This window comes from Haemaphysalis longicornis, unplaced genomic scaffold (assembly GCF_048455015.1).
Source record: "Haemaphysalis longicornis isolate Haplotype H1 unplaced genomic scaffold, Haemaphysalis longicornis Haplotype H1 scaffold_1, whole genome shotgun sequence".
Classification (NCBI taxonomy): Eukaryota; Metazoa; Arthropoda; class Arachnida; order Ixodida; family Ixodidae; genus Haemaphysalis; species Haemaphysalis longicornis.
Genome location: NW_027526203.1, coordinates 62695031 through 62719568, shown reverse-complemented (window position 1 = coordinate 62719568; position 24538 = coordinate 62695031). Strand labels below are relative to the sequence as shown.

General features: G+C 49.7%; 1 pseudogene; it reads left to right on the top strand.

Moving 5' to 3' along the window:
- Positions 1-24538, top strand: part of LOC144174863 (uncharacterized) — a 162313-nt pseudogene that overhangs the window by 90151 nt on the left and 47624 nt on the right.

Sequence of the window (24538 nt, the reverse complement as noted above, 5' to 3'; positions counted from 1 at the left end):
CGGCCAGCCCGGGCCCGGTCATTTATTTTTGAGCCTAGGGAGGGCCCGCGTGTGTGTGACCAGGCCCGGTCTTGGACGCTGAAGAAAATAAAAAATTTGTTTATTATTGGCCTCGAGGACATATACCGTGGCGCCACTTACGAGTGACGCCGCTTGTAGGACGCCGAGTCGTGTTGTCGTCTGCCAACGTCTGCGACAACACATTTCCTGTGCTTATGCAGAAGCGTGGTTTTTTGTTGTGACCACCGTCTCCCCCCTCCTTGTGGATTTCATGCAAATTACCCAAAAAGGTTATCTGCAGACCGAATAATCCGGGCAAGCAATCAGCGACTCGCTTGTTTCCGGCGACACCGCGGCGTTTAGGTAGTTGCTACGATCGCGATTCACAGCTTGTACGCAGCCAGCTAATGCCAGGGACGATGCAACTGATGCCGAGTAAAGTACGCTGTAAATTTATTATGAACTGCTTGCGACGGACATGTACGAGACTGTGTGCGCAAGGAAACACCTTGTAACAGCGGCGGAAACGCGTCGCTCATTTGTGATCGCACCGCATCGTACTGTTCTGACATGTGCACGATTGAGGACTCGATACCGTCCACCTTCGCAACAAGGTTAGTTAGGGCATCCACTTTGGCTACAAGCGGCAAGAGCAAGGACAGCTTTTGGTTTATCTCAGTCAACGTGCGCTCCATGCTGCAACTCCCTTCTCCACTAGGAATCGGAGTGATTGTGCTTGCTCGCTGTCTCACAAGTAGCGCAGCACCATTTCGCTTTAAGAACATCACCTTTACTTCAAAAAAAAAAAGAAGCATTTACGCCGGAACATTTGCCAAGATGGTAAATGTAGTTGCAGGTAGTTCATCTGAGGTACAGTCATGAACAATTCAAATACGAACCGCGGAACGCACGGCCGAAGATACCGGTGCCGCCACCTGGCAGCGGCCATGGAAAAGACACGGATATGCACCGTTGAGATGTCGGGAGCGAGGGTGCGTGTCCCACTGCGATATGTTACCCTCTCCTCGAACGCATGCTTGCCTTGTCTCCATGTCACAAAAGCGCTGAAAACAACTGTTAGCGATGTGGCGCAAGATCGGGCACTCGTTTTTGGCGCACACGAGCGCCGGCTCCCCGTCTGTGCCAGCGCCGCATTGGCGACATAGCTTTGCATGTGTGGTGCAGTAACTTGGGGCCCTATTCTCGACTGCACAAATTGCCGGCAATGTGCCGGAAGTCTTGTCTGATTGGCTTTCAACTTTGGTCACGGGCTTTCGGTTGACAAAGCGGTTGTGTGTGTTGTCATTTTGACGTTTAATGACGTTTACGGGCACCAGTTCTAAAGTTTGCCTTATTTCTTTTCACTGAAAGCGCATAATTCTTGGCCGGCAATGAAAAACCAGACTAAATCACTAGACATGACAACGTAGGCCTGTCTTTGCTGTTCAACAACAATACTGCCTGTAATACACGCCCTTTCTGTGATTGGCTGAGAAGGCATGACGTAATTTAAACAGTTGGCGGGTACGATTACGTCATGCATTGGCAACTTCAGCCTGTGTAAAAGTGACGTAATACTACGTAACAGCTTCAAAATGGCGGCTTTTTTTGTCTCAAAATAAAAGCAAAATAGGGCAAAAAATTGCCCCGGTGTTCGGCGCCGCGAAATGTCCACCAATTTTCAGCAGGCGCAGTTTCGCACGCACGCTGTTTAAAGCATCTTTCCTACCGAAACAAATTATAGTTTCAACTGCTTCCAAGTCAGCGATCGTGGAGCATACAAATAACGTGCAGTATTTTGCTTTTATGTTGGGCAATAAAATAAAATTATTTGTTTGGCGTAACCGCAACATAAGAGGACAGTACTAGCCTCTCCATGACAAAGAGAACCCAATGCATGGCATTTGTCCATACTCGTCCTAGTAAGCTGTTGGGTGACATGATCGAACTCAAGGGAAAAATACCAAAGAAAGGTGACTCTTTGGTTCGTTACAGCGCTGATTGAAGTAAGTCGAGATTGCCGAATGAGTGAATCGGCGACATCTGTGCGCTCCGCGGTTATCAGACGTAGCGCTTTGCTGCTCTTATGTGTCATAGAAGCGATGGTCGCGGGCGTCTTTTTCTGTGATCACGCCATAAACTTGTAACATAGCAGCAGACGATGGCGTGGCGGTGGTGGTAGCAGGGAAGGTGATAATGCAACAACGCTTGCATTGAAGCATAGAGCCCAGCTATGTTACTAAAAGCGATTGAAAGAAATAAATAGATACTGTAAAGAAATTGTGTGCTGTTCTTTAGCTCGACATCCGCCTTTCGCTCGCTTTTGGATCAACGTTACTCGATCGCCCTGTGGGGTTGACGCCAATTTTGACCTCCAGAAATGTGTTTTTCTTGTCAGCCTCAGCTACCGTCTTAATTTTTATAGTACATGCCAAGTGTTTTTATATCTTTCTTGCACAATATTTGACACCTTGGTTGCGATCTTTATGAGTGAATCGTCAAGTTACACTCCAAGTCGTCATAGCTATAGGTGCCGCACATCACTGATTGCTTACGTCGTGCTTACGCAAAAAATTGCCGGCAATTTGTGCCGTCGAGAATAGGGCCCTTAAGCGAATAACGATGGACACCTGTGTCCCGCACAAAACCATGTTCAGTGCTGGCCGCTGGAATTGTGCAAGAAAATAGGTGCCTCCGAAAAAAACGAAAATACCGGGCCGTCAACATTGTTGTGCAGGAAAAACTGACCTAGAGGTGGTATTCGTTGAAAAGTTTAGCTGTCAATTTCTTCGCTTGTCAACACTGGAAACGCGGCCACAGAGGTGGCGGATTCGCCACGGAAATGGCGCGGCTTGGGTCACTGCGGCCGCACGCCAGAAAAAAAAAAACGCCGGCGTGCGTCGTCTGCGCCGTTTCAACCCGATCCTCAACGGTGTTGATGTTATTATTCGCACTCACATTGGACTCGAGGCAATACTCGAGGTTCGCTGAGGTAAAGTTTGTTAACGTGCGACACAGTTATGTCCTTTGCACGGATAAGTACCGCCATCCTGCTGAGTCCAACGTAACGAGGGACGGCGCACTCACACGGTTGCCTGCATGCGCGCGTCACCAGTGAGTACAAGCAATAGAAAGGTTGGCGGTGCCTAATTTCTTAACTTGAACATTAGAATTCTGCCAGTAATTCTAAAAGCCACACAATGCTTGCAGTTGGAGACGAATCCTGGGGGTATATGTATTGTTTGCTACAAGCAACGAATCCGCGAAAGGGGTCACCATGCATAACTGCGTCAAACAGCGTGTTCTTGTTGGCCAGCGCAATGTTCGTTTTTCGAGACCATTAACCACTAACGCAAAACAATGCAGTCTCATCAGAAGCTATGCGTCATGCTTTTTTTTCTCTCCATTTCTGTACACTGTTTTTTTTCTTCAGGAAAGCAGGATTACCTCTACAGTATGCCTTTTGAGAACGTGCACGCAATTCCCACACAACCACTGGCCGTAGCTGCAAGCAATTACGCGCCGCATTTCTCTAAGCACGACCAACACCCTCAGTTGCGGCGGCGGTAGTACTTGCAGCGCGTACAGCGCTCTTCCGGCATGGCCGCAAGGTAAGCGTGCGTTCAAATAGAGTGTAACATATTGCAGTGGGGCACGCACCCTCACTCCCAACATCTCAACTGCGCATATCCGTGTATTTTTCGACAACCGCTGCCAGGTGACCGCACCAGTATCTTGGGCCGTGCGTTACGTGGCTCGTATTTAAATTGTCCCATGACTGTACGTACATTTCACCGTCAGGCAGTTGTAAATGGCATGTCAAGCACGTTCTGTCCCTAGTAGAAACTCAGCACAGGGCACCATGCCCTGTGCTGCCACGCACAATTCCACTGGTGCAGTATAATTATCTACACGATATACTAGGGGTGGCATAGTCGCCCAATGGTGGCAGTGGCAGCTTTGTCTTCGATAAACATTTAGTCGTACGCATTATAGAAACAACGTCCGGGTGAGGTGACGCTCCTCTGGAACATAAAAAAAGGCAATAGGTAGGTTCACTTACAATGTAAACTATAAAAACAACTTTCCTAGGTTTGCAAGACTTGCTTCTCCTCGAAAAATAATTCGTTTCCGTTGGATAAACGACGCAGCTGCGCGCCCCTGAAAGTTCCGTCATCGCTTCAGACGTGTACGAGGGGATGCGAAAGTTTGAATAATGGCCGCATTGGAGACACGACGGACACGGCCGCATTGGAGACACGACGGACACGCTCGAAGTTGCGCTGCTGCTTCTGTGCACAGAAGCTCAATGTTGAACTCACATGCCAAAGTTTTCCTCCATCACATTTTTGTTATCTACTGTTCGCGCTGGCTTCCAAAGTTTGCGGCACATTGCACCCACTCACGGTCACCGTGGAAAACGGGAACAACCACGCAGGACGCTGAACTCGCAAACACGAAGCTTTACAGACGTGCGCGTTCGGTTGGTTGGGCACGTGGGGCACTCGCCGAACTCAGCCGTCGTGCAACCGCGGCATTGTAGCGCTGGGTTGACAAAATAGGGGACAGGGAACGAAGGTATACTAGGTATACTAACGTACTCTTGTCCAGAAGGCGAACTGAAATTCAAGCGAGCGGCCGTGTGCCATCCGCAAGTCGTCGTGGTTAGTTCCAAGAATTTCTGAAAAAGCTTTCACAGATGAGTGAAGATCTAACACATCGCGACTGAGCTGCGGGCATTCGTGACAGGATCTGCCTATATTGCTCCTGCAGCGGGCCTGTGGAGGATAAAAGTTTCGCGATACTCAGCCGACTCGCGCTCTGCGTATATCTTCTTTGGAGTTGGTGTGTAACACGCTGCGCTCTCGAGCTGGCTGGAAAACGTTCCATAACGAAATTTTCGTTTAGGTGTAAACAGAATTCGCCGCAAATCGATGATCTGATCTGATTGTGGGGGTTTAACGCGCCGACGCAACGCAGGCGATGAGGCGCGCCGTAGTGGAGGGCTCCGGATTAATTTTGACCACCTGGGGATCTTTATCGTGCGCCGAAATCTCGTACACACGGGCGTTTTTGCTTTTCGCTTCCATCAGAAAAGCGGCCGCCGCGGCCGGGAACCGAACCCGCGACCTCGTGCTCAGCAGCGCAACGCCTTAGCCACTGAGCCACCGCGGCGGGTTCGTCGCAAATCGAACACTTGCGTATGGGTACATTTACCTATATCTGATGTTCACCTTTATTTTCTTTACTGGTAAAGAGATTTTTGAAAGCGAATTCTTCTCAGTTTTTTTATTTGCTGTAGATAACCTAATTCAGGTGTAAGATAATTTCCAGAATTTTCTAGATTCCCTCCCGCAGCCTCCACTACGCTCCAATGTTACCGGAGATTTTCCGCATGAAATCATGGGCTTGCTCTGCGTCAATTCACGTCCTGACGTTACTACACAATAGAGGGTAATCATCGTATCGTAACCGGCCCAGACATAAAGTATCGGGTACTCCTTTATGATTTTTTTATTTTAAATACCATTGTGGTTAATTACGACGGATTGCCATAAGATAAAATGTGCGCGCGAAAAGATGGAATGCAGTAAAAATACAGAAAGAAAACATCTAATCTCCAAAGGTTGAGGTTTTAAGACCTGCAAATTCAGGCATGACGCGCGCTATGGTAAAAAAAATGTGTGGAACAAATTGCATTCATTGGAACGGTATGGGGTTAACCTAGTCCAGTAGAAATCATACAGCATTGAGCAAAAGTGACAATCATTTATAAAGCCCTGTGCTTTAGAATTTCAATCATGATTTAGAATGTCAATCATGCCTTCAAGCGCTTATATGCGTTGAAATGAGGGGAAAGAATAATGCCGAGACTGGCAGGTGATGCGCTTCTGTAAATCATAGCTGCGTATTGACCGCTATTCACCCTTCTGTGTGAAGAAGACAGTAAATTACAAGACCCAACGCTGAGGTTACAACCAAAGGCCGCGCCAACGGGGTGTGAAAGCGGGCAGAGAAACCGCAATTGACAGAAAAAAGCACAATGAAGGGGGAGTCTGTCGCTTCTAAACACATTCATTCTGAGCCTTTCGGTTCCACCATATTGCAGCCATTGGTGTTTTTCTTCTTATCGCTCCCAAGACAGAACAGAAGCACTGCCGCTCGAGTTGTCGTAGTCGGACGTTCAACCTTTGTTTCACATAGAGAGAACCGCAGCTACCCGCGCATTTTAAGAGGGCGCTAGTTGAAATACGTGTGTGCGCCCGTCAGCCTCGATCGCTGTGCCATCGCGGTATCTTCGGCATGCGCAAAAGAAAAAGGGAATCGATAACCAGGTTGTCCGTTAATTTATCAAGCCCCCGCCTGCTTTCAGGAAGCCACTGGACGTTTAAGGCTGTTTGCTGACAATGTCGTTCAGTTAATCGCGCATAAACTTTTTATAAGGGTAGCCACGTGTGTCAAGAGAAATAAGCGAGTTCATATTTCTTGCTTCACGGCGAGTAGTGCACTTCTGTACTGATCTGCATTACAGATCAATACAAAATAGAAAGAAGTAGCATTTCCACCATAAGAGCAATAACGCAAAAAAAATGTGTTCGGATACAGGCATTCATGCACGCCATTCGTAAAATCAAAGAGTCTTTGTCCTCCATAGTATGTACAATTGATTAAAATTGTTCTAGAGTGTACACCGTTTTCTGAAGAGTGCTGCCATCTTAAAGCAGTGGCGCTACGTAGCACCGGGCAATTATTGTGACCACTTATCTCCAGCGGCCAGCTCCGGAACATTTCGCCAAGCATGCGTACTCGTCTATCTCGCTTTAGAGGTGTACTCTACGCATGCGCGCCCATTATGCGGGGCTACTGCAAGCTCGAGAAAGGGAGGAGCACGTTCCTTCTTTCTTGTATGTGCAACAGGCTATACCATCGCCTCCTGTATTTTTACAATGGCAAACGCATCAGCCCGGACCGGCCAATTAAGCCCTCTCCTTCTACCCCGGCCACTCTCTCCCAATCGCTAGCCTTCCCAGCGCTTTAGTCATGTGACCGGTTCATCTTGGGCGACGCACGGTGGAAAGCGACAATGTTGGCAAAACCTGCTCCGCCGCGGCGAGTTTTCTAACGCTAGCGAGAGCGTCGTTACTTCCACAACGTTAAACATCGGTTGCCTTGGCAACCAGGCACAAGCCGCTCTCGAATTTAGTTACGGTCGGGTGATCCCAGTTCAGCTGAGGGCCTCACCTTGCGACGTATGTACACTGCAGGCGTACCACTCACTCCCATTGGGAAGCGCGCGATGCGTTTGGCATTGCAAAATACAGGAGGTGATGGCTATACGTAAGAAAATTGACTGGGGTCGAGGCTAAACGAGAAAACGGTCTATATGCCCCCTCCGTCACATCTGCATTCAACAAAGCTCACCTTACAGGCTCAATAGTAACGAAATGAATGAATTAAGTTTTATTGTAAACAACGGAAGAAAAAAATCAGGGAAGCTTGCACTCACGTGCAAGAATTCAATGGCGGAGCTGTTGTAGGTGGCTATTGCCAGATCCACAGTAAAGTTTCAGTATCATTGTTTATTTGCATAGTTCCGGTGCATATAAATCGTCATATCCTCGTCATATGCATCGAAGAGGTCGTCGTCTTCTTCGCGGGGAGTGGTGGATGCAAAGTCAACCTCTGCCTCGTACACTTCTACCGGTTCAACTGGCAAAGCTTGCACTAAGTCGCGCATGGTTTCAACCATAGCGAAGCCGCAGGATTTCTTTATACGTGCGCACTAAAGGACACATCCCCATGCATTTGTGAAACTTTGAAATTGTTTATTTACATTTCCATTGTTGCTTTGCACTGTGCTAGTAGTAGCCATCGTCAAATGCATCAATGTCGTCGTGTTCCGCATGTAAAGCATGCATGCGCAGTAGCGCTTGACAACAGCCCTGGACTTTTTGTTTTGTTGTGTTTTTTGCTCAAGCCACTGCGTGTGGCGGGAACGCTCGGCGGTCGGCGCGAACAACACGCTTACGGGTGCTCCGCATTTTCTTCGTATTTTTTCCTGCAACACGAAACTTTGGCTTGTACAACAGCTCCGCTCTGAAAGGTAAACGACGCCGTTCTGATGTTTTTGTTTTCTGTTTCTGCAACACACTCTGGGGACACACGCTGTCAAAGCAGATATAACAAAACTAGCAGCGCGGGTTTATTGTACTCGTCGGCGCATACAACATTCAGGAGTGGGTATTTTTACACACTTTGTTAGATGAGCTTGCTACCCCTTGCCTATAATATGCATCTGGTTGGAATCCACTCGTGAATGCCGGCACAACACCCATCTAACTATAATGGCGAGCGACAACCAAATGAGCCCCCGCGTGCCCTTAGCAACCAGAGCGTAACTTCGGAATATACACGCACACACGACCGCACACTCGCACATAAATGTACGCCTTAACATAAGTGACGCAATGTTTACAGCGCCGTCCAATGGCGCTCCATCTCAGCGCTGCAGCCGTGGCTAGTGTGCTGTTCAATGGCTTTCGCATGTTTAAAGGAGTACTGACACCAAATTTTGACGCCTAAAAAATGATATAATTGGCTTCAGTAGTTTGTAGAAATGCCTCACAGAAATGTTTGCAGCGATCCTAGGCCGGAATCACATCTAAAATCGATTTTGGTTGTCCCGGCCGCGAGCTTCCACAAATCGGCAGCACTAGCGAAATCGCTTTCGCCGTGACGAAACATCGGCCTGCGTGTCTGGCCGATTCAGGGTGACGTCATATAGTCGTTTTCGGAACCGGAAACGATATCCTGCGCTGCTGTTGTCAGTGGTATTCGTTTGGGCAGGAGACGTGGGCGTTGCTGTGTAAGCAATGCTTGTAAACTTTGCGAGTTCGACAAATTTGCTCTTCAGTTCGTGGCCGGCGCATGGTGTTCCCTTGCACTGGTGCCGAAGACTGCGCGGTGCCGACACCGCGCAGGGCGCGATGTCGACGCGCACCGCGGCGACGCGGCGGTGCGCGTCGCCGAGCTCGCCCAAGTTGTGCTATCGCAAGCTCGCGGAATGCGAAGTTCTGCTCGTCGAAGCCTGTCCGAGCAAATCGACGACGACGCTAAGATGCATTATTTTCCACGCGACGACATGCAGCGCTAAACGTGGACTGAGTTCGTGCGCGGCGGCGACCGCAAGAACTGTCGCCCAAGCCAGCGGACTCGGCGTTGCTCTGGTCAGCTTGGGTGTTGGGAACTTTAGGCTTAGTATCGTGGCGACTATTTGATCGCTGGTATCTGTACAACTGCGAATGACCATCCCTTACACAACTTTTCCCCACACTATCATCCCCTTTTTCGCATATGGAGCTTTATTGTGGCGATAAATTCCGCCTCAGCGATCGGTGACCAAAGCCTGCCATGGCCTGTTTTGATTCTAGCGCGCAGGTGGCGCCATCTTTCGGCCGCTCGCCGCACCGCGGTGCCGGCAGTGCCAGAAGGCTCTGGGCAGTGCTGGGTCGGAGCGCCGAACCTCTGCTTCCGGTCAGCGTAGGCTTACCATCGCGGCAAATATCTGAACGCCGCTTTTAAATTCAGCGCTGATAACAACCCCTAGCACAATTTTTCAACGCACTAACATCTACTTTCTCGCATGTGGAACTTCTTTTTCGCGATCAGATTGATTAAAAGAGTGGCGACAAGCTGTTGCTATCACGGTCTGCGCCGGTTCGAGCCGCAGTGATATTAAAAAACGGACGACGGCGAAGACATCGCCGGCCTAATTGCCTGGCCAAATAAAGTTGTTCTGCCTGTCGGGTGGCACCGACTCATCCGAGTCTGACGATTCAGACGACATGTCGACTGCGCGGGCGAGTGCGTACCATGTGCAATCCTAGCAGACGATGCGGCGAACGTCCCTGACGTCACGGGTGAGACCGTGACGTAAGGCTGGCCCGCTTGCAGGCTGGCCTTCGAACGGCCATTTTCCCGCACGGCGACCAAATTTAAAGCTGGTTGCAATAAACGTGCTATAATTAATTCTGTGTTGGCGGCTGACGGCTTTCGGTTCGATTTTCGTAATTACTGGGCCAATAGGTATTCTTTACAGCATAAAAACTGAAAGCGAGAAATTTCGTGTCAGTACTCCTTAAGGCTGGCCTCGCACGGCGCGGAACATCTGGCATAGAAGAGGCTTTTTTACCTGCACTGGCACACTGGTGATAGCAGTTGATTGATTGATTGTTGGTTTTAACACGCCGACGCAACGCAGGCGATGAGGCGCACCGTAGTGGAGGGCTCCGGATTAATTTTTACCACCGGGGGATACGTGTGCCGAAATCTCGTTCGCACGGGCGTTTTAGCCTCCATCAGAAAACTGGTGAAAGCAGCGCAGCATATGTTCATTGTTTTTACTAAATTATAGCTGCAGTAGCACTCTGCGCTAGTCTGCCCTACGCTGCTCTCATCTGGCTCTCATCTGGCAGAGTGGTGAATGTCTACAGATGTTGAAGCCGGGCTTGAGAGTCCTCGAGCTGCGGTACTCTCTAAAGACTCGTGCCCCTCATCGCGTCCAAGCGATATAGATGTCTATCGAATTTTTTCGTGCTGTATGAGTCGTGGATAATATCGCAAGTGTCATCGCTGAAATACGACTCTTTTGAAAGTTAAGGCAAGGGAGTTGCGAGTCGGTAATGACGGTAACCACGTCATCACCGACAAGAACAACTGCTGTTTCCTCCGTGGAGTCAGTGTGATCCGTATTTACCACTGCCCAGTGTAAGTCCTCTCCTTCAGTGCTTATCACACTTATCGCGTGCGCTCCCTTGACTCTTACACGGTATTTCGCAGTGTCGACCCTACTTGTTGCGTCATACTTGCTGTAGGCTCTTCTGAAGGTCCTGACCGTGGCTTCCTTCCAAGCGTTGTGGTAAAATGGGTGTTCTTTGTGTAGGGCATTTGAAACATCTTAAGGCGTATACGGGATGCGCAGTTTTTCGTTTCGGGCTCCCATTTTCCGCCCTTAACCGACGCGGTGCAGGGTTTCTCAGCGGGTGTCTGTAAGATTGAGTCGCCCGATTTGCCTGTTGTTATTCGCCTTGGGGAGCTCCTACCACGTGTTGCGCACCCTCAACTAAAGTAGCTCCTCTGTCGCTGTCTTGGCTGGTAGTCGCAGCGCTTATATCTATGCTTGCCGAATTAAAATGTGGTGTTTCTTTATTTCAGCGATTTTTATATCCCCAGGTAAGGGGTGCCGTAGATGATTCTGCTAATTACAAGGGCTTGCATCATTTTGATTGTGTCCTCTTCTTTCAGGCAGTGTTTTTGTTCGTCACTCGCTTAATTAGGTTATTCACTTTGGTGATAGTGATTGGTAATTTCTGGAGGGTGGCGGCACCGGCCACTTATTAAAAAGTCAATACTCGGAGTGTATCGACACTTGGAATAGTAGCGGTGTGAAGCGTCACCTCTTAAGGGGGGGTTTCAGTGGGGGTCTGGCTGTGGTTTTTTTTAAATATCAGAATTTAATATTTCTGCTTAACAATAGACAGCTTTTATCTTTTCGGATAGGTTTTTGTGCATGAAACCGCTTCCTGCAGGGTGTCCTCTTGTATGCTTGTTTGGGCTTTGGGAGTTCAAAAGGTCACGTTGTGGGCATAGATGGTATGACCGTAAAGGTGGAAAGTTCACACGTACTTGAAGCAGCTCCGAGCGCAAGCAGCCGTTTTCTGGTTTCAAGCATTTGACTTCAGTTTCCAGCAAACCCAGCCTGTTTAGGATGGTCGAGAGCCCGCTGATGTGGTCGAGGGTACTTAGCCTTCCAAATTACAGCTGAGTTGCTTGTTAGGTGCACTTCCGTTGATTAAGAGAGCCGGACACTTCGCCCGCATCACGCGATCAGGACGAAGGCTTTGCACACGATGAACACTTGTGCAGACTTTGGCCGGACTCCATGTACAAGTTATAATCTTCAGGGCGAAATTTTATGCATTTGCAGTCAAAGCGTCGTTCGCAACTCAAGAACTGCAAACACTGCTGCTTGGCGAAAATGCGAGTGGTGCAAGATCCATGCCCATCCATCAGCGAAGCATTCATTGAAAGGGGGTTATGTCCCGCTGGATCACTCGGCTTTTTAAGTGCGAATGCACTTTATAAGCGACCCTGAATTCCGTTGACCGCCGTCCGTCCACATAGCAACAGCTGCGGGTGCGCGCGCTCCTCGTCTTCCTTGGCAACGGGGGGAGATGGCACATACTCACGTGGGAAATTGGCCAGGAATCTCCTCGTCTTCCTTGGCAACGGGGGGAGATGGGCGCGCGCTGCCTGGCCGCTGACATGGCACATACCCACGTGGGGGATTGGCCAGGAATCGGGCGTGAGAAGGGCTAATGCACCCGCTTAAAGGAGTACTGACACGAAATTTCAAAGCTGAGATCCGCTCTAGCAATCAAGTACAACGACAACACAAATAGGTGTCTGTGCATGGCACATACCCACGTGGGGGATTGGCCAGGAATCGGGAGTGAGAAGGGCTAATGCACCCGCTTAAAGGAGTACTGACACGAAATTTCAAAGCTGAGATCCGCTCTAGCAATCAAGTACAACGACAACACAAATAGGTGTCTGTGAATAAATGCATCTTTCTTTCTTTATAGGTGTGTGTGTGTGTGTGTGTGATCTCTATTTCGCGAACATTACCGAACCGCGAAAATTCAACTCCTGCATTCGCACTTTCACATTCTTCCCCTCGGGGAAATGCGGGGAAATTTTTTGCCATGGTGGCAAGCGAGCGCTTGAGCAGGCGTCAATAAGGCATCGCCAAAGTCAACGATTAGTTAATTTAACTGCCAATAATTGTAATTACAGTGAAAGCTCATTAATTACAACTCTATGAATTCGAACTCTCGGTTAATTCGAACTGACGCCCTGGTCCCGACACAGACCTGTATATTTTAATGGGACAAGACTCTCGATAATACGAACGCATCGGTATCCAGACCTGTTATTTCGAACTGGGACCCCTGGTTTCCATCGCTCCCCGCAGAAGAAGTCGGCCCAGAGCGACTAGAATGTGTTGCAAATCCAAATCAAACCAAATTTACTAGAGATGCAAAACAACAAAACAAAAACAACAGCATAGAACACACTGTTGCGACAGCTTATTTAGACTAAAGCGGTAAGTTGGGCGAGTTGGTTACTAACTAGGGAAACCATCGTACTAGCGAACACTAAACAGAGACGAAGGTAAAAGAGGCGACGAAACACACGCTAGACGAAACACACTGCAGCGGGTGCCGCGCCACCGGCGCCAGTGCTCGGGCACATGCCGTTTAAGGTTTTCTTTGTGCCGCAGTCGCTAGTATGGGCTTCCCAGCGTGTATTAGCATAGAGTTTTATACTAATATATACTAGAAAGAAATCTGGCGCCACTGTTTTGGGGAGCCACGCTTCAGCGAGCGTTCCGTCATGTACAGGGCAGGCACCATATAGAGTTTCTTAGTAAGTATACTAGAGAGGAAACTGCGCCTCGTAAGCCATGTCGTCGGGGGGGTTCATGGGAAGACCCCCTTTTTGGCTTGGGCTTGGCATGACAATTGGATTTTCAAGCGGTTTTTGGGATTTACTTTCTTCACTATGCATTAACACGTTTACGAGCTACAAGGAAGCCGAAATCCTCCCTGTTCTGTGGTAGCCATGTTCGGTGAAAAAGCAGGCAGTGCGTGATCGCACCTGACGTTGCTCATGCCGCAGTCGAAGGACGCATGGCTGAGCGGGTACTATGCCGCCGCGAAATTTGTAGCCGACGAAAAGAAGAAACAAAACGTACTTCGACGAAGACAAGATATGACCACGGGGATACGACAGATAGGGGCGCTTGTATGCGTCCTATCTTGTCATCGTGCACGACTGTTTAACGCCACGTTTTCTTTTTTCTTGTTAAACTATAGTTGGCGGTCGGTGCACCGGTTCACCACGAAGGCAACGTTTTAATAGGCACGCTTAAAAAACTTTCCAAACTCTTCAAGCAACCTAATATTTGCAATTATGGTAAAATTAATATCAGAGTCTCTTATGAGTTTCCCCCCAAAATACTAACTTTGTTCGTAACTACAACCTTAGCCTGCGGAATAGCAGGCACAACCGTTCCGGCAAAAATACGCTTTACTTCCTTTTTCCTTAGTGTTCAAACAGCTGTTTTTAAAGCAAAGCTTTCTACCTCTACCCCCCAAGGGTTCTTTCGCGACCGTTGGTGTCACCAGAAAACTCCAGCGAACAAATAAAAGAATTTTGTGGCACCGCCGGGAATCGAACCTGGAACTAATAGACTATCAAAGCGAGAGCCCGTTGTCTTACCGATTTAGCTACGAGCCCACGCAAAGGCTGAGAAGACAGGTGGTGTGCTCACCAAGCACATCTACGTGTTTACCCCCTACGTTCTCGCTAAATGCCATGTGAAAGCGTCACGCGACCACTCACGCCCGTCTAGCGGCCCTGTGCGCACCTTGCTCATGTGCTAAGAGTTACAAAAATAAAAGGAAGCTCACACCAATGCATGGCATCTCACTTCTAGTACGCCAATGTGCTAAAGTCTGTGCCTTCCAGTGTTCACGTAAACAATCACAGCTCCTTGTCGTCCGCCCTCACGCCAAACCAAGGAATACATTCAAATACTCCTTGATGGCTAGGCCATCACTCTAAGCCCCAGCATCAAGATCCTGGGCCTACATCTCGAGGCTGCCCGCCGCGGTGGCTCAGTGGCTAAGGCGTTGCGCTGCTAAGCACAAGGTCGCGGGTTCGATTCCCGGCCGCGGCGGCCGCTTTTCTGATGGAGGCGAAAAGCAAAAACGCCCGTGTGTACGAGATTTCGGCGCACGATAAAGATCCCCAGGTGGTCAAAATGAATCCGGAGCCCTCCACTACGGCGCGCCTCATCGCCTGCGTTGCGTCGGCGCGTTAAACCCCACAATCAATCAATCAATTACATCTCGAGGCTAACACCAAGAGTGACGTCTCCTTGCAGCGCCTCAAAAACCGCAATAATCAAATCATACACATGATCAGGCGAGTTGCCACCAAGAAGCCAGGCCTAAAGGAATCCGGTAGCTTTCGATTGCTTGAAGCTTTTGTCCTCTCGAGAGTTACTTACGTCAACCCCCTGTCTTCTTGTCGACAAGGAAGACATTGACATTCGTTATATAATGATTAGAAAGGCGGTCGAGCAAGCGATTGGTCTTCTCATGAGTGCGTCCACACAGAGGCTGCTTAGCACGAGGCTCCACAACACGGTGAAAGAGCTGATAGAAGGCCATCTTTGTAACCAGATGGTCCGACTCAGAACTGCGGTGGGTAACCGCATGCTTCACCAGATTGGCTGGGCAGCCCAGAATGTCACTCCGCTTGACGTACTCCCAGACTCTTGGCGGCTAAAACTAAAGATGCTCCCTTTGCTTAGAAATATGAACCCCTCACATGACGAGGGTCAACGAAAAGCACGGGCTCAAGCGCTAAACACCACCCTCGGTGGGGATCATGCAGTTATCTACACAGACGCCTCCAAACATTGAGGGCAGCAATACGCCATCATCGTGACTACCTCCAGAACCAACCTCCTTGCGTGTACCTCGCTTAGGACCCAAGAAATGACGGCAGCAGAAGAGGCAGCCATCAGTTTGGCTCTCGCTCAACCAGGGGTTCGGAGGATAGTCATCGATTTCCAGCAAGCCCACTGGAATTGCCAGTAGGTTTGGGTGTCCTGACCTCCACGGCGCGTGCTAAAAAACCACTCCCCAAGCGGTTCCATTCGGCTCATCTGGACACCCCCTCACGCTTCAATGGAGGGCAACAAATACGCCCACCCAACAAGCCCGCGCTTTTACCTCCTGTGCTATGGAGCTGCACGGGGAAAGTCACCCGCTTCTCACGTTCAGGGAGATAACCCAGCATTATCACCTTCTGCGACAGACCGTACATTCTCCTTACCCTGACCTTTCCAGAGAACAACAAACTACCCTACTCCTCATACAATCCGGGTTCCTTCACACAGCCTACACGTCTTCACTTAATGTATAAAAATCGCTACGACGCTGAATGTAAATTTCGCTCAGAAGTAGGAACACTCCGCCCCGTAATCGGCGTCTGCGACTTTAGCCCTGAGCACCCTCCTCTCTTTCCGTCAACTACCCAACAAGAGCAATGGGAGACGTCGCTGTCCAGGCCCTTTCTACCTACCCAGCTTCAGCGGGTGGACCGAACACAGGCCGCGCGGACTGCATATGGGCCCCACAGAAGAAGGAATCACTCCTCAGGGCTGCACTCTGGGCCGTTCAGAAATCTGAATAGAAGTATTTCTTCCTCCTCCTCCTTCTCTGCCGCAAATCTCGTTGCCTCTGTCCGCGGCGCAGAGACGGAGAAAATAGATTCTCTAACACCAGGTTGGAGACTTTAATTTTAAAAAAAAAGTTTCCACTCTTGTGCTACACCAATACAACTCAACCAAACACCGTTCATGCTTCATGCATTGATTTAACCTTAACAAGAATATCTCTTTGAAGTAATAAATGGTTGTGTTAAGTGCATTTCACTTCTCTCTGGTTTTGCTATTTCTAGAGCGATGTGAGTGAATTTAAGTGACGTCGCATGGGTAATTGTTATGGGTGCCGTTTACAGCTTTGCTTTCCAACCACATTCACGGGGTGGATTGGCGCGATTTTTTATTTTCCACTTACATAACTGCACACTATTCTTGGCGTTTTTGTGGCACTTTGTTTCAATTTGCGATCACTGAAACGTTTCAGCCCAAGCCAATGATGAAACTAAGGCGAGCGCCATGTATAATGGCGGTCCATGACGACACAGACGGCCTTGATGTGAGCCGCATAGACGCTAGCGCCAGATTCCTCTCTAGTGTATATTGTAAGAAACTCTATGGCAGGCACGTTCCACTTGTCCTTGGAATGGCTCATTAACTGGCTGAAAAGTTGGCTCAGGCTGCAAAAAATCAACAATATTACTGTAGAAGGTTCATGAAATTTGCTTTGTTATTATAAAATTCTACGTCCAAAAGGATTAATTTTCAGTAATTATTTAAAAGCTTCCTGTACAATGAACAAGAAAAAATTGTTACCCTTTTTTGTTGATTTTGGCTTCGAGACAAAAAAGAAGTCGTCTGGCTAGCTAAGCCAAGTAGGCGAGGAACGTCGCTAGCGGCAATGGCGCCGGCCACGGCGGCCCGCGACTGCAGCGACAGATTTTCCTCTAGTATATATTAGTATGAAACTCTATGTGTATTAGCGCCTCATTCGTGATAAGAAGTCGAGAGGTGGCTTCTTTGTGTCTTGCCAGCGCAGTGTGGCGCGATGTCCATTCATTCCAGCGCCCGCCCGCTAATTCTAACTCCGCTTGATTCGAACAATTTTATAGTCCCCTTCGAGTTCGAATTAACGAGTTTTTACGGTAATTGGCGGATTCATGGGAGGTTGCGGCCATTACTACACCAGGGTGGCCAATTCTGTTCTGGTGAGGGAGCGCGTTACCGGCAATGGTCGCTGGGATCAGGCGGCACCCCAAGCCTCATTCTCCAATTCCATCAACACGCGGATTTACTTTTTTTTAATCCGGTGGGACAATAAAGTTCCTCGTCTCTCTGTCTGTCAATCCGGTGGGAATGGTGCGGAACCGAGATTGGAAACACAGCACGCGAGGTAGATGCTCTACCTCTACGCCACCGCTGCACCGCGGTCCTCACCTACAAGGCAGAAATGTGGAGGCTCACTAAAAAATTAAACTTAAATTGAGGAAGACTCAGCGAGCAATGCAACGGAAGATGATAGGTGTAACATTAAGGGACAAGAAGAGAGCGGAGTGGATCAGGGAACGAAAGCATGTTAAGGGCATATTAATAGAAATTAGGAAGAAATGGGTGTGGGCAGGGCAAGATAATTGTTGGTCATTAGGGCAATAGAGTGGAACCCTAGAAAAGGCAAGCGTGGCAGAGGGCGGCAGAAAGTAGATTGATTGTAGGGTTTAGTGTGCCGACGCAACGCAGGCGATGAGGCACCCCGTTGTGGAGGGCTCCGGATTAATTTTGACCACCTGGAGATCTTTAGCGCGCGCCAAAATCTCGTACGTACGGGCGTTTTTGCTTTTCACCTCCATCAGAAAAGCGGCCGCTGTGGCCGGGATTCAAAACCGCGACCTCATGCTTAGCAGCGCAACGCCTTAGCTACTGCGCCACCGCGGCGGGTGGGCGGCAGAAAGTGAGATGGGCAAATGTGATAAAGAAGTTTGTGGGGATAAACTGGTCGCAGTTAGTACAGGACCGAGATAATTGGAGATCCATGGGAGAGGCCTATGCCCTGTTTTGGGCGTAGATAGGATGACGATTACGATGATGATGATGATCAATTGTAATTAAATAGCTTCCAACACGGTATACAGGAAATATTTTGTAAATCAATCCATGTTACTGCTACGGGCATAATTCAGCATTGAGGCACGGAGAAACTCCCTAAAAACGAAGCCTTCCTCGCCTTTTTCGGACTTACCTCGTGTCTAACCAAGGAATAAAATGACCAGTCAACACGGCCAACGAACGTCTAGAACTATTAGGTATTTATAACACGATAGAAGAACTAGTCAAAGCGCAGTTAACAGCTCAATCGGAACGCCTATCCAAACAGGTAGACACATTCCTCATTCTTTCGGATTCAGAAGCGAAGGTTCCCTCCAACATAAATGGGACCTCCTACATAAGTCACGAAGACGAATTCACATCCCTCAATTACGGAAGAATATGCACGCAGAAGAAAATCTTGCAAGAAAAATAAAAAATCGCGCCAATCCACCCCGTGAATGTGGTTGGAAAGCAAAGCTGTAAACGGCACCCATAACAATTACCCATGCGACGTCACTTAAATTCACTCACATCGCTCTAGAAATAGCAAAACCAGAGAGAAGTGAAATGCACTTAACACAACCATTTATTACTTCAAAGAGATATTCTTGTTAAGGTTAAATCAATGCATGAAGCATGAACGGTGTTTGGTTGAGTTGTATTGGTGTAGCACAAGAGTGGAAACTTTTTTTTTAAAATTAAAGTCTCCAACCTGGTGTTAGAGAATCTATTTTCTCCGTCTCTGCGCCGCGGACAGAGGCAACGAGATTTGCGGCAGAGAAGGAGGAGGAGGAAGAAATACTTCTATTCAGATTTCTGAACGGCCCAGAGTGCAGCCCTGAGGAGTGATTCCTTCTTCTGTGGGGCCCATATGCAGTCCGCGCGGCCTGTGTTCGGTCCACCCGCTGAAGCTGGGTAGGTAGAAAGGGCCTGGACAGCGACGTCTCCCATTGCTCTTGTTGGGTAGTTGACGGAAAGAGAGGAGGGTGCTCAGGGCTAAAGTCGCAGACGCCGATTACGGGGCGGAGTGTTCCTACTTCTGAGCGAAATTTACATTCAGCGTCGTAGCGATTTTTATACATTAAGTGAAGACGTGTAGGCTGTGTGAAGGAACCCGGATTGTATGAGGAGTAGGGTAGTTTGTTGTTCTCTGGAAAGGTCAGGGTAAGGAGAATGTACGGTCTGTCGCAGAAGGTGATAATGCTGGGTTATCTCCCTGAACGTGAGAAGCGGGTGACTTTCCCCGTGCAGCTCCATAGCACAGGAGGTAAAAGCGCGGGCTTGTTGGGTGGGCGTATTTGTTGCCCTCCATTGAAGCGTGAGGGGGTGTCCAGATGAGCCGAATGGAACCGCTTGGGGAGTGGTTTTTTAGCACGCGCCGTGGAGGTCAGGACACCCAAACCTACTGGTAATTCCAGTGGGCTTGCTGGAAATCGATGACTATCCTCCGAACCCCTGGTTGAGCGAGAGCCAAACTGATGGCTGCCTCTTCTGCTGCCGTCATTTCTTGGGTCCTAAGCGAGGTACACGCAAGGAGGTTGGTTCTGGAGGTAGTCACGATGATGGCGTATTGCTGCCCTCAATGTTTGGAGGCGTCTGTGTAGATAACTGCATGATCCCCACCGAGGGTGGTGTTTAGCGCTTGAGCCCGTGCTTTTCGTTGACCCTCGTCATGTGAGGGGTTCATATTTCTAAGCAAAGGGAGCATCTTTAGTTTTAGCCGCCAAGAGTCTGGGAGTACGTCAAGCGGAGTGACATTCTGGGCTGCCCAGCCAATCTGGTGAAGCATGCGGTTACCCACCGCAGTTCTGAGTCGGACCATCTGGTTACAAAGATGGCCTTCTATCAGCTCTTTCACCGTGTTGTGGAGCCTCGTGCTAAGCAGCCTCTGTGTGGACGCACTCATGAGAAGACCAATCGCTTGCTCGACCGCCTTTCTAATCATTATATAACGAATGTCAATGTCTTCCTTGTCGACAAGAAGACAGGGGGTTGACGTAAGTAACTCTCGAGAGGACAAAAGCTTCAAGCAATCGAAAGCTACCGGATTCCTTTAGGCCTGGCTTCTTGGTGGCAACTCGCCTGATCATGTGTATGATTTGATTATTGCGGTTTTTGAGGCGCTGCAAGGAGACGTCACTCTTGGTGTTAGCCTCGAGATGTAATTGATTGATTGATTGTGGGGTTTAACGCGCCGACGCAACGCAGGCGATGAGGCGCGCCGTAGTGGAGGGCTCCGGATTCATTTTGACCACCTGGGGATCTTCATCGTGCGCCGAAATCTCGTACACACGGGCGTTTTTGCTTTTCGCCTCCATCAGAAAAGCGGCCGCCGCGGCCGGGAATCGAACCCGCGACCTTGTGCTTAGCAGCGCAACGCCTTAGCCACTGAGCCACCGCGGCGGGCAGCCTCGAGATGTAGGCCCAGGATCTTGATGCTGGGGCTTAGAGTGATGGCCTAGCCATCAAGGAGTATTTGAATGTATTCCTTGGTTTGGCGTGAGGGCGGACGACAAGGAGCTGTGATTGTTTACGTGAACACTGGAAGGCACAGACTTTAGCACATTGGCGTACTAGAAGTGAGATGCCATGCATTGGTGTGAGCTTCCTTTTATTTTTGTAACTCTTAGCACATGAGCAAGGTGCGCACAGGGCCGCTAGACGGGCGTGAGTGGTCGCGTGACGCTTTCACATGGCATTTAGCGAGAACGTAGGGGGTAAACACGTAGATGTGCTTGGTGAGCACACCACCTGTCTTCTCAGCCTTTGCGTGGGCTCGTAGCTAAATCGGTAAGACAACGGGCTCTCGCTTTGATAGTCTATTAGTTCCAGGTTCGATTCCCGGCGGTGCCACAAAATTCTTTTATTTGTTCGCTGGAGTTTTCTGGTGACACCAACGGTCGCGAAAGAACCCTTGGGGGGTAGAGGTAGAAAGCTTTGCTTTAAAAACCGAGCACGAGCCCTCCGCACATCTTTGGGTAAACAGAATGACCCACGGGAAATGGGCTATGTACACGCTGCCGACTACTATGACGACTCTCATCTCAACGTCAGCTGTCGACAACGACGGAGTCACGGTATCGTCAGCCGTGTAGGCTGACGACACCGTGAAAGACATCATACTCAGGATGTGGAGACGGCCGACGCCCCCCTTACCCCTGGGTAGTTGTGTACGACCTGCCTCTTGACCAGGGACGGATCCAGCTTTTTTCTGGGGGGACGGCCACCTTGTACTAGCGATGAGGATGATGATGGGGAGGAGGAGGAGGATAGTAGCCTTTTTGTATTGCGATAGTATGCCCTTTGGCATAAATACTATATTACAAGTATAGGTTAACTCCAGTTTCGCGAAGGAACGCAAGAAGGGAGCGGTGGAGGGGTCCTTATATCCACCGATGAAGGTCAGGTGGTTTGCCAGGGTGGAGGCCTGTGCCTCGAAGGTGTCGTTTTACTCACGGAAATTTTGTATTAGCGAAAAGTACAAGAAAAAGAACAAAAATGAACTAGACTTCTACCATAACCTGAGGTGTCATATTCTTGGGAGTATAAATTCCAAAATTAGGGGGGCGGGGGGTTAGGACATCCAGACCCCAACCCCCCTCTGGATCCGCCAATGCTCTTGACCTTGTCCGTAGAGTGTGCCAGAATTTCTAGTACACTATATTGTCTTGGCTTACCGCCCCATAGGAAACGGAACACAAGGCGCGTCGCCTCCAGTTTGGTTCGCGCAGCCACGCAGAGGAGACGTTGCGCATCAGCGGCGTGAAGAGCGAAGACCGCGCCGTCGTGGCGCCAGCAGAAAGTTGGTAGTTGAGAGGTTCATAGTACCGGGCCTTCCTTTGGAGCCTAGTGAGAACTGCGTGCCAATACTGTAAAAGGGATCTGAAGGGGAAGCGCAGAATAAGCCCGCAACGGAAACTCCGAGAGCCCAAGTTTTCGTTGCAGTGATGCACAGTGAAAGTACATGAACGAACACTGGCGGTGTTGAGCCGCCTTCCAACGGCCCCGCCGTGCAGTCACTGGCGTCCAGCAGGGAGCAATGAGCTCTCACCTGCGACGGCGATGGTCGGGGCACCCGCGTATCCGACGGCCAGCGACGCAAATGCATTCTGATTTTGGATTTCTTTATCATACGTAATTACATCAACCACTCACCAATACAAGGCCAGAAAGTAGGGCCAACACGGAGTGTGTGAACTTCGTTTTTTTTTTTTTACTCTACCCTAGAGCCCCAGCATAAAACACCGGTGGTAAACTTAAATAAAACAAAGTAACTCTCTCAGTGCTTGTTAATTGCTATTTTTAAACAATAAAAATGTAGCTCTTCTGTTACCTTTGCATTGTTAGTTTTGTGTGATAAAAAAAAAGTAAAGTAAGGTAAACAAATTTCAAAGGCAGATGTATTTTCAGTCAAAGCACAAGCCGCACACCAGAAATGTCTAGTAGGGGGAGTGAACTGCCGGAGAGCGCAGGGCCATTATGCGACGGAAAGTTGTAGATGGCGCTGGCTGCAGCAGGCGTCCACACTGGTGGTCAATCGCAGCCTGGCCGCGTGGCGTGATCGCTCGCTGTGCTGGTTGCTATGGGTCGCAGTTATTTGAGGTGTTTGTGAAACCCCATGCCACAAAATTGGCAAATATTATTGTTTACAGCAACCAATTATACATAGACTGTAACAGACGAAACTTGTCAAACCCACCTGTCATTTGTGATAGCGGTAAATGCGTATTTGAATCGTCGTACCAAGAAAATGTGTGCATGCGGCCACTTTTTCGTACCGCTAAGTAGAAGTTAGTGCACGCGTAGACGCCGTCCTCGCAGCAATGACGCCCCCCCCCCTACCCCTCCACAGCACTTAGGAAAAGCCGTCTGGTAGTAGTGCTCGTGAGCCCTCGTTCTGGTCTGTTCGTTGCCGTTCTGCTTCGCTTTTTTGTGCAGCAGAAGCGGCAGCATGTAGATGAGAGGTGGTCGGGCCTGTTTGCTCAATGGTTGATATGTTTGTGCCTGTTTTAAATGCAGAGATTTTCTTAGCCTCGCCTCTTCCTGCGTCGGACGGCGTCCGCAGCTCCGCGTCCGCAGCAGGTGCGCCTCTCCTCCTTCCCTCCTCTCTCTCAACAGCAGCTGGCGCGCGCATGCGTCGTAGTCAGCCCGTTCGCTCCGTCGCGGTCTCGGCGTAACAGGTGCGTGATAGCAGCGCGGTGGGGCGTGGAAGGGCGCGCGCTGCTTGCGCATGCGCGCTCTCCCCCCCGCCCTGCTCTCCCTCTACTGCGCGCGCTGCAAATATAAAGCGGCTAGCGGTCGCTCGTGCTTCAGTCACTGCGTTGCTCCTTCCTTCCTTGGTTGACGCTCGCTCCACCCTAACGCGACTTTACTCTCCTCTCTCTACCCCAAACCAACACCAACGCAACAACGACCCAACTACCCACCCTAACGCGACTTTACGCGGCGTTAACGACCCCCAATGCTCTGCATTTACTCGTGTTCCCCTCGCGGGACGGCGCGGGAATTTTTTTTCCAGCCTTCTTCTTGGATATTTTGGATACGGCAAGTTCGAAGTCGGCCCGGCCAGGTCAGTCGTGAGGGTTTGTTTAGTTATGGTTTGTGAGGCGTGCTTGCGCGGAAAGGAGCGTTTTCTTGTCCGTCCGTAGGCCGCAATGGCGAGCCATAATGTGCGGCTGCGGCCGTACTGGTTCTTCGCGAGGCTCCCGCACGGAGTAACGAATGTTGAGCTGTTGAAGGCACTGGTCCAGCGTTTCACGAAGGCATAGTCGAGTGGAGTCCAGGATTTCTCAGCAGGCAGGTTCGAGATCGTGTTTAAGACGAACGTGGCGGTCGATCCCTTCTTAGCAGATCCCATCGTCAATGTGCGTGAGGAGAAGGTCAGGTTCTAGTACAGAGGATCCCGAGGGAAGATTGTGCGAGTGTTTCAGTACCTGCTGGAAGAACAGAACGAGGAACTGAGGCATGTGTTCAGCGAGTACGGGCACGTTCACTTGATCCATCGCGAGACGATCCCAGGCCTCGCCAATTTCCTTTCGGGGCCTAGGCGCGTGCGGATGGACATGTCTCGGCCTCTCCCTAACCTGGTCAAGATGTTGGACAGGTTCGTCGCGCGGTTCGAGGGGGTCGTGCATCAATGCGTTCGCTGCGGTGGCA